The sequence below is a fragment of the Dermacentor albipictus genome, chromosome 1 (genome assembly GCF_038994185.2).
Source record: "Dermacentor albipictus isolate Rhodes 1998 colony chromosome 1, USDA_Dalb.pri_finalv2, whole genome shotgun sequence".
Taxonomy (NCBI): domain Eukaryota; kingdom Metazoa; phylum Arthropoda; class Arachnida; order Ixodida; family Ixodidae; genus Dermacentor; species Dermacentor albipictus.
Window position 1 is genome coordinate 524,040,722 of NC_091821.1, and position 13,341 is coordinate 524,054,062.

A 13,341-nucleotide genomic window follows, 5' to 3' on the forward strand; every position below is an offset into this window, starting at 1 on the left:
CCACAACCCACGGTCATCGGTAGGTCGGTCGTGTCGTTGTCGGCTTACTATTACAACACTGTCTTTCAGGAACACTGTCGCGCGCGTCGTGCGTCCAAAAAACTCGGACGATCGTTGGTGCCGGGCGCCTTCGCACGGTCGGCCATTACAGGCCTAGCAGGCGAAGGCTCCGCAGCCTCCGATTGGTTGACGCCTGCGAGGCGTCGCAGCCTTTCATTGGTGCACGCCGGCGCAGCTTCGCCGCCCGTCGGCAAACTTCTAGCATCGGCAGTAGACATAATTGCTGCGCGACGTTCCGCTTCGCCGAGTTCCCTACCGACGCTTTGGCGCATTTGACCCTTCGGCGTGCGCCGAAGCTTTCCAGCGCGTGCCAGTGGTTCGGGCATTACGCCCTCTCCCGGTTAGAAGAACCCCACCTATAGACCAGAACACGCTAGTCTCGCACCCAGACTAACCGAACGCATACTCTCGCACCCGGGTTGCCCGGTCGACCGGCGCTATTTTGTACTGGGCTGCCAAAGTGTGTTCGCCGGCGACCAGTAGACATGGCAAGCGCCAGCTCTAGAGATCCGAAGTGCGGAAATGTGCCCGTTCACACGGATCCAAAGTAGAAGAAGTCATCTGGGCATCATTGCGTCGTGTTTGGATGCCAAAACAACCATCGGAAAAGGAGCAGGTTGCTTAGCGCTGTTTGCGAAGAGCACAGCACACGTAGGGAATCGTGCCGGTGCGGTGTTTTCAGCCTGTGCCGATTTCCATCCGCAACGAAGAATGCCAAGCTGCGCCACCGGTGGATAGCTGCAGTGAATAGGAAGAACTACCAACCCAGTGAAAATGCACGAGTGAGTATTCGATCTGTGTATATTTTGGTGCCACGTTCAACTTTGCGCCCTACAAACGTAATACGCAGGTTTGCTCCGAGCACTTTCTGGGCAACAAGCCTACAGAGCAGAATCCCGCGCCGGTGCTTCGCCTTGGCTATAACAGAAAGGCAAGCCTTTTCGTGTTTTCATTCAGACAGAGCTCCCTACGGTTAAGCGGAACAGTTGAGTTTGCGGTTAGCGATAATTGCAGCTGGTGCACGGAATGACCATTAATCGTGAACGACAAGTTGTAGGCCTTGCTGGTGAGCGTTATTGCTAATGAAAGTAAACCGAAGTCTACTCGTCACGTAGCGTGCGTCCACAGAAACGTAAACGACGACTACTCGTCGCCGAAGGTGTTCTTGCAGCGCACCTACCTTTACGAGCTGGTGTTGCAGGTGTCATTCGTAACGAATTCATTTGAGCCTCCTGAACTCTAAACTGCGTGCGGGCTGTTATGCGGGGCAAAGCGCAAAATATTTCCGTTCATATGGCGAGGAAAATAAGGTGCTTAATTATTCTTGTATTTTGTAACAAAATTTTGATCGTTCTCACTAGTTTTTTTTTACTGTTTTCTTTTCTAAGGGAGCGCCAACAATCCGATGGCCTCGCACAAGCGAAACAGGTCTGGTACCAGGTAGCTGCAGTTGGTGGGGCTAATTTCTTGGAATGTAGGTGCGGTTGTTGTCTTGTACCAAAGGGGTCCTGATGATGCAGCTTTAAGTAGGGATAGTAATTTTACGTGCCCTGTCATGGTTTGTGCAACTGTACAACACCTGCATCTGTCATGCTCGCCCTGTTATACGGGCTTTGACTGCACATGTAGTTGAACATTATAACTACTGTAGTACCTCATTTTCCAATGAGTGCAGGTTTAGCATCATATGCTGCTTGTTCGAGTGCTGTAGGCTTTTGTTCTGAATGTTGTACTCTTAAGTGGTTGCACGATACAATTGGCCTGGTGTATTTTCTATTTCATTTTGAGAGGACTTTATATCTTCGCAAAAGTGATGGCATGGGAAAGAACTACAGCCCTTCTTACTATAACATCTATTTTGTTTTCAGTGTGCAGGTGGTGAAGGGCAGGCGTTTGCTAACCAGGCAGTCAAACGACCTCGCCAGTTGGTTGCCAAGCGCGGCCAACCCAGTAGAGACCATTACAAACAAGACCAAACTGAAAGTGCAGATGACAGTGTTCTGCGTGCGTTAATAATATATGGCACCAACACAGTGCTGTAAATTCCTTCACAGGTTACGTGCCAAAGAGCTCACAGGTGTTCTAGCATATAGCGCGCGGTTTGTACAAACGTAATAGCGTACCTACCCGATGTATTCGCTTCTGCAGTCTGCACAGCACTCAGTGTGTCCATTGTGGACTTGCACGAGGTCTTGAAGTTTGATTGAATCCAGACAGCGAAAATGACAGGTTAGAAAAAACGTGAAACACGCCTTCCGCCCAGCTAAAAAGCCCAAGTTTCGCTTTCGCGCCGGGCCGCATCTCCCGGCGTGGCAGCCCAGGCCTGCTACTTCGCGCCGCTTGGGATAGATGGCGCGACCGGCGCTCATCAATATGGCGGCGCCCTTTGAATTCACGGTGTTCTGGTGTATAGACCTTTTCATCGAGCGAGGAGGATAGGGCGCGTGGAGAGCCTTTCCTCCTCTCTGGCTTGAGCCATCTGGCGCGGCGCTGCTTGAAAGTATTGCTGTCGCGTGGTGCGGAACGATTTCGAGATGTTTTAGATCGCACTTTCTGACATTTATGCCATGTCCGTTCATATAAGTTAGTCAGGGAAGCCTTTCAGTGCATCGGTAACTACAGTAGGCGGAAATATCTCTTGGGGGCGCAAAAATGTGACGTGCTTTATTTACCGCGGTTATGTATGTGTTGTGAACTATTTTGCTTATATCGGTTTTAATTCAACAAAGAAAACCAGTGTCTCTGTATTAACAGCATGGAATGGTAAATCTGTTCACAATCTGATTGCTTGGCGTAGGGAGCAAAACATAAAGCATAAGAGCGCATGCTCGTGCATGGCCAACTTAAGTCAACCACGAAACATCTAAGCGGCAGGCGCTGTCAAATATTAGTGATGCACCGGCATCGTTCTCACGCATTTCAAGTCTAGTAGGCTTCAAATTACCATATGTCTACGCTAGCCTTCCTGCATGAAGCCGATGGCGCTGCTCAACACGGCGATCACTGCGGTTAGTGAACCAGCGCGATACATATGTAAGCTGTGCGCTTCGGCATTGCCTTTTTGGCCTGCATACAGCCAAAATATATGAGAGGGATGCGAGGGAAAATGCGATGCCTATTTTTCAGGACAAAATTTTCGTAATACGTGTGAGTGCGTCGTAAAGAACGGAATGAACACAACCGAAAAAAAATTTCGGTTATTATCCTCTTTCTCGAAAAACAAGAGAAAACGCACTAATGCCGCAATACGACCTCGTATAGTCACGACGCACAACGTTTATAAATATATAACCGCTGATGCCGTATGCTTGGACCATGCGGTATATAGAACAAATATATCTGTAATCCAGGACCTACTACTGCTTAGGACGCTCGCGCAGTTTGTAAAGAGTCCCTTTGCTGGACAAGCTTAATTCAGACTGTAAAGTATGCTACTATTGCTTGCCAAAACTATTTTATTCAGAGTCGGAAACCTCATCCATCGAACCAAATAGTCACGCAATGTAACCTGCAGCGAACAGTTTGAACGCTTGTCAAAGTATAACATCACAGCTCCTATCGTAGCAGAACGGTATGCACACTTTTACGATCGTCGCGTACGTTTCATGGCTCCCAAACCGCAGCTTAGAAATAGAGGATAATACTGCAATAAGGTCACGATAGTGATTGGAATATTCAGAAATACACAAGTGATCTCCGAGGCAGATTGTAGGCTCAAATATTCGCGCACACATCGCGTTGTGTGTTCCATCCACCTCAACGCCAACAGAAATTCCAGCCATGACGCATTAAAGGAGTACTGACATAAAAAATAATCCACGTGGTTTTTTCTGCTTTAATAAGCAGTTAATAACCCAGTAATGACGGCCCGAAACCTCATTTACTTCAGAGCGCGACAGGTAATTATTTGCAGTGTTTGTTGTAGCGACCAGTCGCAGTTTCGGTTCTAGAGAGCAACGAGACGGGACAAACGTGAGTGTAAACAAAGTGGCCACGTGTTCGCAAAAAGCCAGGACGTATGCTCTGACGCGCAGCCAGCGTGCGCGACCAGCTTGCTGAATTAGTATTGGGGACGCAAGGCGTTGGGGCCCCAAGCTCTTGGGTGCGTTTGCGTTTGCGTACGCAAGCAGAAACGTGTTATAGGTTAGCGGCCCCAAACGCAAACCGCAATGAGGTCGCATGCGCTCGCAGCACCACCAACGTCTGATCGTTGCTGCGTTATCATGTTATAAAATATGAAATGAAGCATATAAAGTAAAGTACACTAAACTCTTTTTATTATAAGCAGTTAATAGAGAGGTTTACAGCGTCCGGTAATCGGGTAAACGCAGGCTGGGGCGTTGGGGCGGAGCCATGAACTAGAGCGGCCTGCATGGTGCCGCCACCTGGTGGCGCAAAGCGCAAACATACAAAAACAGCTAATATTGCAGTAACCAAGTGTATTTTACTTTGCTGCGGGTATACATTTTTGGCAACAACACAATTAAGCCAGTGCCGATAATTTACACCAGCAGCGAAATAAGATAAGACTTGGTTACAGCAATATTAGCTGCTTTTGTCGATTTGAGCTTTGCGCCGCCAGGTGGATGCACCAAGCAGGACGCTCCCATTTATGGCTCCGCCCCAACACCCCAACTGCGTTTATCCGAATACCAGACATGCTAAACCTCTCTAATGCACATAAAAACGATGTCTGTCGACATTTGGCGAAAGATTTATTAGATTATCTACCCGTTAGCTACTCGTAAGTTCTCCTACACCACAAGAGTCACGTGGGTAACGTGACCTCTTAGGGACAGCGATGTTTTCGGCCGCTCCAACAACCCAAGGACGCAAGTAGACGTAGCGGTCTGCGCATGCGCAGTAACGTCGCCCCTAGTTCTTGCATACGCAAGCCGCTTGCGTCACCAACACTAAAACTCCCTATTGTCGCGCGACTGCCGCATCGGTCGGACGACCGCAGCAATGACAGCGCCGGTAGCGTGAACGTCATGGCCACGTGGTAGACCCGGCGGGGCGGGCCGGCGAGCGGGCACCTCGCCGCTCCGATCATGTCTGTTTTTTTTTTAGAGCGCAGCTCTTTGGCGTCCGTTCCTGGGTTTCGCGTCGTCGTCGGCGTTGTCGTCGGCCTCGTAACCAGCTCCGCCCCCCTTTCATCCCCCCAGCGCTAGCAGCGACCGACTGATACCGCTGGATGCCGCTGACGCCGCTAGAGAGTCAAGATAACGTGACTGCATAGAACACCGTCGCCGCCATGCAGAAAGAGGAGGAAAGGGTCCCCCCCCCCCCTGTTCTTGTGTGGCGGATACGGTGCTCTTCAGTTGCCGACGCGCCGGTTATTTCACGTAGGCCCCGGCACGTCGACGAATACGTGACCACCTTCCCACGGCTAGACCTGGTTCTTAGCGCTGCGGAAGCGAGGGTATCATATTGTTTGTGTCGGCATCGGCGGCGTTGTCCCTGAAACCAACTCCGCAGCTGGGGTTGACTCACTATCGGCGTCAGCGGCATCAGTCAGTCGCTGCTATCTCTTCCCTCCTCCCTTTATCGTGTTGTCCGCTTGCTGCGCGCGCTTCTGCCCCCATCGTTTGCCGCTGGGTGTACACGCCGCCCCCCTCCCCCCTCTTCCTGCGAGTCTCCGGTTGTCAAAGCGCCGGCTCGAACTTAATTCCTTTCTTCGCTCCTCCTCCAATGCGACCCCTGTGCGGTGGCAATCAGAGAGCCAGATCGGTGGCGGCGGATCTGTATATGTGCACCGCCCGAGCCGAAATTGCCGCTGCCGTTCGCCACTGCGAAATTATCTGCCAGTTCTTTCTGAGCCATGAGCGAGACGACCGATGGAAGTCCTCCGTCTGCTGCTGCTGCTGCTGCTGCTAAACGAGCTGCCAGAGCAGAGGCCCAGCGCCGTCGCCGTCAGAATCCAGAGGTGCGTGCCGCCGAAGCAGAAGCTTAGCGTCGCCGCCGTCGAGATGATCCAGGAGTACGCGTCGCCGAAGCAGAGGCTAAGCGCCGCCGCCGAGAAGACCCTGCCGTTCGCGCCGCCGAAGCGGAGGCTCATCGCCGCCGTCGAGAGCAACCAGCAGTAAGCGAGGCTGAAGCAGAAGCTCATCGCCGCCGCCGAGAAGACCCTGCAGTTCGCGCCGCCGAAGCGGAGGCTCATCGCCGCCATCGAGAGCAACCAGCAGTAAGCGAGGCTGAAGCAGAAGCTCATCGCCGCCGCCGAGAAGACCCTGCCGTTCGCACCGCCGAAGCGGAGGCTCATCGCCGCCGTCGAGAGCAACCAGCAGTAAGCGAGGCTGAAGCAGAAGCTCATCGCCGTCGCAGAGAAGACTCTACCCTTCGCGCGGCCGAGGCCGAGGCCAAACGCAAACAAAGGCTCGCAAACAGTCAGGGTGAAACAAATGCTTTCCGGCGACAGTTTACAGACAATCCGTTTGGAAGTGTGTGTTCAGTGTGTGATCGGCTCTGGTTCCAAAATGACGTGAAACCGCTTCCGGATACGTGCCGTGAGAATCTCCGGTGCGCGTTTCCCAACTCGGACTTGTGTCAATTCAGACTGTGTTCTTCATGCATGCAATCTGTGCGGAAAGGTGACATTCCTCATTTTTAGACAACAAACGGTTACAAATATCCCTCGAGGCCAGCGCACCTTCCACAACTTAATGCGGTGAGTGTAAGACCCGTCATTCTATCGAAAAGGTGAAACAGCTTATTTGCTGCGCTCAAATTTCGCATTAGGGAGTAACGTAATCGTCGGTAATTTTTTCTCTCCCTGGTCGAAACGCGGGCCTTTTTCGCCGCTGACGGCGGCACATAAATGGGCTACAATTTGTTTCTGACACGAAATAACTTCTAGAAAAAAGTGACCTCGAAAGAGTGCGAGTTTTAAAACGTCATCATCATCAGCCTAGTTAGGCCCACTGCAGGGCAAAGGCCTCTCCCATACTTCTCCAACTACCCCGGTCATGTACTAATTGTGGCCATGTTGTCCCTGCAAACGTCTTAATGTCATCCGCCCACCTAACTTTCTGCCGCCCCCTGCTACGCTTCCCTTCCCTTGGAATCCAGTCCGTAACCCTTAATGACCATCGGTTATCTCCCCTCCTCATTGCATGTCCGGCCCATGTCCATTTCTTTTTCTTGATTTCAACTAAGATGTCATTAACTCACGTTTGTTCCCTCACCCATTCTGCTCTTTTCTTATCCCTTAACGTTACACCTATCATTCTTCTTTCCATAGCTCGTTGCGTCATCCTCAATTTGAGTAGAACCCTTTATGTAAGCCTCCAGGTTTCTGCCCCGTAGGTGAGTACTGGTAAGACACAGCTATTATATACTTTTCCCTTGAGGGATAATGGCAACCTGCTGTTCATGATCTGAGAATGCCTGCCAAACGCACCCCAGACCATTCTTATCCTTCTGATTATTTCCGTCTCATGATCCGGATCCGCCGTCACTACCTGCCCTAAGTAGATGTATTCCCTTACCACTTCCAGTGCCTCGCTACCTATTGTAAATTGCTGTTCTCTTCCGAGACTGTTAAACATTACTTTAGTTGTCTGCAGATTATTTTTAGACCCACTCTTCTGCATTGCCTCTCCAGGTCAGTGAGCATGCATTGCAGTTGGTCTCCTGAGTTACTAAGCAAGGCAATATCATCAGCGAATCGCAAGTTTCTAAGGTATTCTCCATTAACTTTTATCCCCAATTCTTCCCAATCCAGGTCTCCGAATACCTCCTGTAAACAGGCTGTGAATAGCTTTGGAGAGATCGTATCTCCCTGTCTGATGCCTTTCTTTGTTGGGATTTTGTTGCTTTCTTTATGGAGGACTACGGTGGTTGTGGAGCCGCTATAGATATCTTTCAGTATTTTTACATACGGCTCGCCTACACCCTGATTCCGCAATGCCTCCATGACTGCTGAGGTTTCGACAGAATCAAACGCTTTCTCGTAATCAATGAAAGCTATATATAAGGGTTGGTTATATTCCGCACATTTCTCTATCACCTGATTGATAGTGTGAATATGGCCTATGGTTGAGTAGCCTTTACGGAATCCTGCCTGGTCCTTTGCTTGACAGAAGTCTAAGGTGTACCTGATTTTAATGGCGATTACCTTAGTAAATAGTTTGTAGGCAACGGACAGTAAGCTGATCGGTCTATAATTTTTCAAGCCTTTGGCGTCCCCTTTCTTATGGATTAGGATTATGTTAGCGTTCTTCCAAGATTCCGGTACGCTCGAGGTCATGAGGCATTGCGTATACAGGGTGGCCAGTTCCTCTAGAACAATCTGCCCACCATCCTTCAACAAATCCGCTGTTATCTGATCCTCCCCAGCTGCCTTCCGCCTTTGCATATCTCCCAAGGCTTTCTTTACTTCTTCCGGCGTTACGTGTGGGATTTCGAATTCCTCTAGACTATTTTCTCTTCCATTATCGCCGTGGGTGCCACTGGTACTGTATAAATCTCTATAGGACTCCTCAGCCACTTGAACTATCTCATCCATATTAGTAATGATATTGCCAGCTTTGTTTCTTAACGCATACATCTGATTCTTGCCAATTGCTAGGTTCTTTTTCACTGTTTTTATGCGTCCTCCGTTCCTAAGAGCATGTCCCATACCATCCATATTATACTTCCCTATGTCAGCTGTGTTACGCTTGTTGATTGACTTCGAAAGTTCTGCCAGTTCTATTCTAGCTGTAGGGTTAGAGGCTTTCATACATTGGCGTTTCTTGACCAGGTCTTTTGTCTCTTACGATAGTTTGCTGGTATACTGCCTAACGGAGTTACCACCGACTTCCATTGCACACTCCCTAATGATGCCCACAAGAGTGTCGTTCATTGCTTCAACACTAAGGTCCTCTTCCTGAGTTAAAGCGGAATACCTGTTCTGTAGCTTGATCTGCAATTTAAGCAATTTAGCTAGCTGCAATTTAAGCGTGACATAACTGTGTACACGTTGGGCCGACTAACACATGAGCTTCGTTATACGAACTGCAAGCGATCGTGTCACAAGCGCAGCCGGTGTCGGATTCGGTGTGCCCAGCGAGCTATGCCTGCCGGCTCTTGACCATCGGCGGCGGTCAACGGATCCGATACTGCTAATGCGGCCTTGCGAAAACACATCTACAGTGCTCGCATACACGTGTTTATATTTTATAGTCATCGTTTGTTTCATACAAGATAGCTCTGCAAACACGGTTGCTTTCACTTTCTGTTCGAAGTTACGCAGCATTCCGAACTTGTACGCAGGGGCGCTGGGTTGCCGCTCGCTCATTCGTACCATGTGTCCCGAATCGCCGCATGCGGCAAGTCGCAGACGACGTGCCATACTACAGATCGCACGGAAAATCGCACCATGCGTCTCGCCCTTTAGACGTGGACAATCCCTTAGCGACTCAGATATGGCGGCCGACAATGACGAGGACGAACCTCAACGAAACCCTCGCATCGGCCAGAATCAATGGTAAGACACAACAAATCGGCGTTGAACGTTGTGGCAGCGCAGTCAAGCTGATAGTGTGGGAAATATCCCGATGGACACGACAAAAACTACAGTTGCAGCGACACGGAGAGCGTCCCACTACAAGTACAACAGCTAGAACAAGCAACAACAGAGGAGAAGAGCACATGTGCGCCGCATGGCAGCCAACGAAAATTCGTGACGTAGCCACATGAGGTAGCGTTTTCTTGGCTCGGCTGATGTCAATGTCGGTTGGTGTCAATCTCTGTTGATGTCAATGTCGCGAGGTGGTCTGCTTTGCGGTTGGCTGCGCGCACGTACTTTAAAATTGATTTAAATATGTTCTAAGCAATACGAATTCATAGTAAAATATTCTTGCGCGCACAATTGACAAGGACACAGTGAAGGGGACACACGAGCGCTTACTCACAACTATTTTATTTTCGGAAAGATACAGAACATATATACCTTAGCTATCAGCGCTGAGCATGTGCAAGAAGAGTGGTCAGTAAAACATAAACAGATTAAACACAGATTAAGAAGGTTCAACCAGTATTTAAGAAAGCGAATTCATTTTCAGCGATTACAATCGATGGTTGGCTTATGCATCTTTCAGCGCACTTTTTGATATGAAATGCTTCTGCGATTTCACGTGTTAGTTTATTATTATCTGAAAACAAAATGTCAGTGTTAAAAAATATCGGATCACAATGACATAGAATGCAGTGGTTCGACAAGTGCGAATGATTTTCTTTACCAAGGGAACGCTCATGTTCTTTTAGACGGGTGTTTATGCACCGACCGGTTTGTCCTATGTACATGCTGCCACAGGTCAATGGAAGCCGGTACACAACACCTATTCTGCATTTTGTGAATTTGTTATCGTCTTTTAAACCGCAGCTGCATTTTTTTACCTTATTGTCTAATTTTCTGGAAATAGCTTGACACAGTTTTTGCACCTTGTTAGGAGCGCTGAAAACTACTTCAACGCCATACCGGCTGGCAACATTCTTTAGCCCATGGGAAAAATAATGTACGTAAGGTACAACTGCAAGGCGTTTTTTGTTTGTGCTAAGCCTGTTCCTTGAATCTGTATGTTGTACACCCTTTACTATTCTTATTACCTTTTCAGCCGCTCTGACTATAATGTGTTCCGGGAATCCCACTGAGGCTAGTCTAGTTACCTGATTAGCAAAGCTTTCTTTTAGTCGGTGGCAACAAGATTTGACCAACGCTGCCCGAAGGCAAGACACTGCAATTCCGCTTTTTACAATCTTCGAATGTCCTGATTTGAAGTGTAATATGGGCTTTTTTGATCTAGGGCTGTACATCCAGCATGTGTGATCGGGTAGCAATCGCAGAGAAAGATCGGGAAATTGTAGTTCATTTTCTTTAGCAATCTCGTGGGTAAACTTAAGGCCTAGGCCACATTCGTGGAACACTTTCAGTACATTAACCACATTACATCCATGTTCATTCCCATCAAAAATAACCAAAAAATCATCAACAAATCGGAAAAGTTTTGCCAAGCTTCCTAAAGCACTGTGAATACTTTTGTCAACATGAGCTAGAAAAATATCGCTTAGTATTGGCGCTACCTTGGAGCCTATACATATACCTGATTTTTGCACATACATTGCTTCATTCCAACCAACAAACGTAGAACTAAGATAAAAGAGTAGTATTTCCATAAAGCTTTCCACGGTTGTTCCGCTGTCATTTCTAAATTTTACTTCATCATTATCTTCACAAATACACATTTTAACATTTTTTAACAGCTCTGTGTGGGGAATCGAGTAAAACAAATCTTGTACGTCGACACTGAAGGCGCTGCATCCCTTTGTTTTGTTTTCCCTCAAATATTGTACAACAGCCTCAGAATTACAGATTGCTAACGGATCTGGGATTCTTAACGAGGAAAGCTGTTTCTGGATATACGATGCTACCTGCTGCTGCCAGGTGCTTCTTTCAGTGACAATGGCTCTGAACGGCTCTCCAGGTTTGTGCGTTTTACATGAGAAAAACACTTCAAGATGCAGGCCCTTTGCTTTTTTCACTGAGGCACATAAGTTTTCTAAATTAAGGGAACGCAGTAATTCAATAGCACGCTGTTTTTGTTTGGCAGGCTTAACATCAGTTCTCTTGAAATTTTTATCTATAGCTTCACAAGCTTTTTCACGAAACATGCCATCGGGTAGCACAACAAAACATCCTTCTTTATCGGCGGTAAGAACACGTAACCCTCTGGAAGCCAAGTCTCCTGCTACTAGGTTGAGCCTGTTGGGACTCACACATGCAGTTTTTGCCTTCGCGATAGCGTCTACACATTCAGAAACACACCTTGCACGTTCTTCCTCAGGAACCAGTCGGGAAACGGCTCTCGTTGCTGCCAGCTTCGCAGGTGGACACAGTGTCGGTTCCAGCGCGAACTTTGGCCCAAGCTGGAGAAGCTTGTTGTCCTTTTCTGGAATAAAATATTCCCCGAGCCGTACCACTCTTCCTTCTGTAGGAGGTGCCTTCTTGACAGTGGGCAAGAGCGGTCTCACCGTGTTCCAGAGGAACTCCGTTGTCCTATCCGCTGTTTTGCACCAGTCCAGGAAGAGTCGTCTGCTGGTCAATTGTCCTTGTCAATTGTGCGAGCAAGAATATTTTACTATGAATTCGTATTCGTACCAACTCGCCCAACTATCAGTTCTGCTGATGTTCTAAGCAATATTCGCCGCTGATATATTATTGACGATGTGTGTGTGACCAACTGAATCGATCTCACAAGTTATCTAGGCTTCAAATGTTTGTGTCAATGCTCCTTTAAACTACTTCAGCACGTCTCACAGAACCGTTTACCACGTAGGAGACGCACGTCATACTAAACAGATTGCACGACCGCGAAAACAAACGCCAGAACCTACCGCTGAGTGTATACTTGCCATGCAAAAGACTGCTTTCACCCCAGCCAGTATGGCGATGCTCATAGGCGGAGCCACTACATTCACAAAATGGCGGCGCCTACTAAAAAACGGTCTATATAGACTGTGGCGATGAAAGCATATGTCGCCTTGAAGAAGAAAAGCCCACTTGTCGAAACGTTGGCTCCTGCTTTCACCTTGTACTCGTTTTGCTCATAACTGGCACCTCGATTCTTTTTTATAATGGGATTGCTTTTGCAAGTGTCCATTCCGGAGAAGTCCACGAATATTTAATGGAATGCTTTACCATGGTAAGTAATGCGTGCGGCGAAAATTGTTTATAATTGCCGTAGTAATGCCATCGGGGCCTGGCGCTGAATTAGGCAGCTGGCTTAGTACACTTTTCAGCTCCGAAACTGTACCTTCGTCGAAGTCTTCACCATGCGGAGGCGAAAGTAGGCAATATTGACTTGAAGCGACATTACAGACCATTAGAAATATCTTCCAGCAACTTGGCCAATTCGCAAGTTGCTGCAGCCAAAGAGTGGACGTTTATTTTTGTCAGAGGGACCTTCCTATTTCTGCCGAATGGAAAGAGTGTTTTTTTGTTGGTGGTCGAAGTGATGACAATCAATGTTGTCTTTCGAATTTGCAACTGTTTTTTGATCTGTTGCTGCCGCGAACCTATAGTGTCTGCAATTGATAGGGCACTCGTTATGACGTTGTTTTTGCAACTCCGCTTTTCTTATACTGTACTCACGTGTGCACTCTGCGTTCCACCAAGGATTAGAAGACCCGCCTTTTTTGTTTGCCACAGGACTGGCCACACGAGGCTCTTTGCATGTATTCTAGGGGCTTCTTTCTCACTTGGAAAACACTTTTAGGCAGCACGTATCCAGCAACATAAAG